Here is a 5,000-nt window from a genome sequence, read left to right as displayed (position 1 = left end):
GGGTACAGTCTAGTTACAGTGTGTTTCTATTGGGTACAGTCTAGTTGCAGTGTGTTTCTATTGGGTACAGTCTAGTTGCAGTGTGTTTCTATTGGGTACAGTCTAGTTACACTGTGTTTCTATTGGGTACAGTCTAGTTGCAGTGTGTTTCTATTGGGTACAGTCTAATTACAGTGTGTTTCTATTGGGTACAGTCTAGTTACAGTGTGTTTCTATTGGGTACAGTCTAGTTACAGTGTGTTTCTATTGGGTACAGTCTAGTTACAGTGTGTTTCTATTGGGTACAGTCTAGTTACAGTGTGTTTCTATTTGGTACAGTCTAGTTACAGTGTGTTTCTATTGGTACAGTCTAGTTACAGTGTGTTTCTATTGGGTACAGTCTAGTTGCAGTGTGTTTCTATTGGGTACAGTCTAGTTGCAGTGTGTTTCTATTGGGTACAGTCTAGTTACACTGTGTTTCTATTGGGTACAGTCTAGTTGCAGTGTGTTTCTATTGGGTACAGTCTAATTACAGTGTGTTTCTATTGGGTACAGTCTAGTTACAGTGTGTTTCTATTGGGTACAGTCTAGTTACAGTGTGTTTCTATTGGGTACAGTCTAGTTGCAGTGTGTTTCTATGGGTTACAGTCTAGTTACAGTGTGTTTCCATTGGGTACAGTCTAGTTACAGTGTGTTTCTATTGGGTACAGTCTAGTTGCAGTGTGTTTCTATTGGTTACAGTCTAGTTAGTGTGTTTCTATTGGGTACAGTCTAGTTGCAGTTTGTTTCTATTGGGTACAGTCTAGTTACAGTGTGTTTCTATTGGGTACAGTCTAGTTACAGTGTGTTTCTATTGGGTACAGTCTAGTTACAGTGTGTTTCTATTTGGTACAGTCTAGTTACAGTGTGTTTCTATTTGGTACAGTCTAGTTACAGTGTGTTTCTATTGGGTACAGTCTAGTTGCAGTGTGTTTCTATTGGGTACAGTCTAGTTACAGTGTGTTTCTATTGGGTACAGTCTAGTTGCAGTGTGTTTCTATTGGGTACAGTCTAGTTGCAGTGTGTTTCTATTGGGTACAGTCTAGTTACACTGTGTTTCTATTGGGTACAGTCTAGTTGCAGTGTGTTTCTATTGGGTACAGTCTAATTACAGTGTGTTTCTATTGGGTACAGTCTAGTTACAGTGTGTTTCTATTGGGTACAGTCTAGTTACAGTGTGTTTCTATTGGGTACAGTCTAGATTACAGTGTGTTTCTATTGGGTACAGTCTAGTTACAGAGTGTGTCCATTGGGTACAGTCTATTTACAGTGTGTTTCCACTGGGTACAGTCTGTGTGTGTCAGGTGTGATGTGTGATAGAAGAGTTTCAGCTAAAATGAAAGGAAAGGTGTACAAAACTGTGGAGAGACCAGCGATGTTGTTTGGTCTAGAGACAGTGTCCGTGAGGAAAAGACAGGAGACAGAGCTGGAGGTAGCAGAGATGAAGATGCTGAGGTTCTCTCTGGGAGTGACCAGGATGGATAGGATCAGGAATGAGTCCATCAGAGGGACAGCACATGTTAGAGGTTCTGGAGATAAAGTCAGAGAGGCCAGACTGAGATGGTTTGGACATGTCCAGAGGAGAGATAGTGAATATATTGGTAGAAGGATGCTGAGTTCTGAACTGCCAGGCAGGAGGCCTAGAGGAAGACCAAAGAGGAGGTTTATGGATGTAGTGAAAGAGGACATGAAGGTAGTTGGTGTGAGAGAAGAGGATGAGAAGACAGGGTTAGATGGAGGACACTGATTGGCTGTGGAGACCCCTGAAGGGAAAAGAAGGAGAAGAACATTGACAGGTACAGTCTATTTACAATGTACAGTGCGCCCTTGCGCATCAACACTCGTGACTTTACCTCATCGTGGATTTTTGTAGGCAGTCACATGATACCGTACACGCATTCTATTGGCTGACGGCATCCTGAAGTGTTCTACATTCTGTGAGTCTCGGACTTCCGTGAGACACAAAGTGTTTCAAACAGTCTATCAGAGTGTTTTAAAGGTAATACAGATAGAAGGTGGTTTAATATCAGTATGGGGGGGTTCAGGTTTAATATCAGTATGGGGGGAGGGTTCATAAACGTTTAAATTACCATAAATAATAAGATAAATAGTTTGTTGCTCTATCGCAGAATTTGTTATTCGTGGGTTTTTCCTGAAGGCATTAACCACGAGAAACGAGGGCACACTGTATGAACATGGACGGGTCCGGTCTATTTACAGTGTTTTTAACATTGACAGGTACAGTCCAGTTAGAGTGTTTGTCCCTGGACGCTGTGACCTCCTGGAACAATGGGGTAACAACAGTCTTCTTCCTCTCCTGACACTCTTCCTGATGCTTGGAGGGAAGGAGGCTGAACTTCAGAAGGGCAAACGAGCCCATGTGGGGCTCTTAAAATACCCCTGTATGTAGGGCAGCGCTGCGGTTCAGGGTGTCGCGCGTCGCTTGCTCGTGTGATCCGGCCCCAGACTCTGCAGGATCACACCGACTGGAGGTTGTGATAATGAAAGCTGACGTGCTGAAGTCCTGGAAGCGATTATTTCCTGGCAGCGCCTGCTGCAGACTTCAGGACGAGCCCAGAGCTTCAGCTCCGTCTGAACTCTGCAGCGAGGCGACTTCAACAACCTGGGTCTGGTAAACGGAGCGGCGCTGGTTAAAGATTCGTGGGTCCGAACCAGCAACATCCGTTCCACTGATGAGGTCCACCACAAGGGATTGGGGGGGTGCATATTGTTAACAGTAAATTGGTGCCTTCAGCTCTGCCAGCGTTCCCAGTCCGTCCTGCACATGTAATGAATTCCAGTAATGAACCAGCTGGAAGCTGCTGGACGAGACACACCACATTTGTCACCATTATGGTCAATATTTGGTGATGCCACCTGATTTATGTGACCCTGGGGGGCGATGAAAGAAGCCCAGTCGGACCCAAAGCGGGTCCTGATGGTCTCCGGTCCGCATTACAGAACGCAGCACCAGCGATTGTGAGCGGCTTCACCTCCACATGCCGCAGTGCAAATATTTATTTCATTTTGAAAGTCAGAAAAGTGCAGCGGTGATGGAACAAAAGAGGCGTCGCTGCTGAAACTGAGACCCACATGAGAGCCGGCTGACCCACATATTCAAGCCGCAGCTCCTTCATCTGCTGCTGGTCTCTGGGGGCCGCTTAACACCCAGTCCTGCAGCTAATGGGAGACTTTAGATGGAATTGTTCTTCCTGAATTGCTGCCAGAGCCCAATGTTTGTTCACCCGGTGGATCCACGTCTGCAGCTCTGGACCCGTCCTTACAGTCTGAAACTGACTGAATGAGGTGGGGGGGGCAGTCAACGGGACACGGCCCCTCCCTCCAGGGCGTCTCATGATAAACCAGCTCCAGGCAGGTGAACTGAGGCCCCTGGGAGTCCAGATCGGCTCGTCCTGGTCTCACACGAACCCCCTGAGGCCCCTTGGAGTCCAGATTGGCTCTGGATTGGGACCAGAAATCTGGGAGGAGCTTCAGGAATTGAATCAAACATGTTGGTGTCTTAAGTCGTCTAAATTTCAGCTGAGACGTCATGACAACCTCTCTTTAGAGCCCTCGGGTCGGAGGCAAGTCCTGCTACAAACCACTTAGACCCCCCCACCCTGAAGCTTCATCCTCACCTCAGCCTGTCAGCTCGTTGGGGGGGGGGCACCTCGGGGCTGCTCGCCTTCTCTGGTTGAACATTAGCATGTCCAGATCTACGTCCTCTAGCCCTGCACACTGCAGGAAAACACACTGGAGGTGTTGCCATGGTTACCACATCCAGCCCAGCGCTGGCAGTCCTTCATGTTAAACATCTGATGTTCCACAAAAACACTTCCCGCTGGGTTCTCCAGTGGATCCCTGGGCTACCTGCTCCAGGTTATGGTTCTCCAGTGGATCCCTGGGCTACCTGCTCCAGGTTATGGTTCTCCAGTGGATCCCTGGGCTACCTGCTCCAGGTTATGGTTCTCCAGTGGATCCCTGGGCTACCTGCTCCAGGTTATGGTTCTCCAGTGGATCCCTGGGCTACCTGCTCCAGGTTATGGTTCTCCAGTGGATCCCTGGGCTACCTGCTCCAGGTTATGGTTCTCCAGTGGATCCCTGGGCTACCTGCTCCAGGCTCTGGACTGAAGCAGATCTTTGTGAGACTCGATTTAACCCCCTGGAGGACAGGACGATGAATCTTCAGATGGACCTTCCTGATTGGCTGCCACATGTAAACGAGTCCGGATCCAGGCCAACAGTTCTGGCGGCGCCGCTGCAGTCGGGGGGTCGACAGAAGCTCGTCCGCTGCCTCGGGCTCAGCTAATGTTAGCTCGCCGCTCCGCCGGATCACAGGTCCAATTAATTTCACAGTTGGCGGCTCCGGCAGTCGCTCCGCCTGTGGAACCGGAGAAACGGAAAGAATGTGGCGGCGCCGCCCGGAGCCACGCGTGATCCGATTGGCCCGCATGCGTCAGGGCTCCAGAGCATCGCTCTTCATCGCGTTCCGCTGAACACGTTTAACTGGAACAGCTCAGTAAAGAACAGACTGACGTCAGCTGGATGCCTCACATGCTAGTACGCTAACATGCTAACTGACGCTAAAATGCAGCGAGGGCTCACAGACCCGACCTCAGGGTCACGTTCAGGGACCAGGGTCTACTTTAGACTCTGGTGGAGGAGGATGGCCCTGGAGACGTCATGCTGTCGAATGTTGAGGCATGTCAGCGCTGAATGGACCAATGGAGAGCGAGCTCCCGTCAGCTCCCCAACGGGTCCACCCTGGGGTCCTGGACCGGATGCCCTGGGGTCCTGGACTGGATGCCCTGGGGTCCTGGATCGGATGCCCTGGGGTCCTGGACCGGATGCCCTGGGGTCCTGGATCGGATGCCCTGTGGTCCTGGATCGGATGCCCTGGGGTCCTGGACCGGATGCCCTGGGGTCCTGGATCGGATGCCCTGGGGTCCTGGACCGGATGCCCTGGGGTCCTGGATCGGATG

General features: G+C 50.0%; 1 protein-coding gene across 2 annotated transcripts in view; it reads right to left on the bottom strand.

The window, feature by feature from the left end:
• The window catches only part of LOC137610344 (protein shisa-6-like), an 18,223-nt gene that overhangs the window by 6,196 nt on the left and 7,027 nt on the right, over window positions 1–5,000 (bottom strand). The window lies entirely within an intron of this gene.

Source organism: Antennarius striatus, chromosome 16 (genome assembly GCF_040054535.1).
Source record: "Antennarius striatus isolate MH-2024 chromosome 16, ASM4005453v1, whole genome shotgun sequence".
In the NCBI taxonomy this organism is placed as follows: domain Eukaryota; kingdom Metazoa; phylum Chordata; class Actinopteri; order Lophiiformes; family Antennariidae; genus Antennarius; species Antennarius striatus.
The sequence above is the reverse complement of the archived record's forward strand: the minus strand, read 5'-3'. Positions and strand labels throughout refer to the sequence as shown.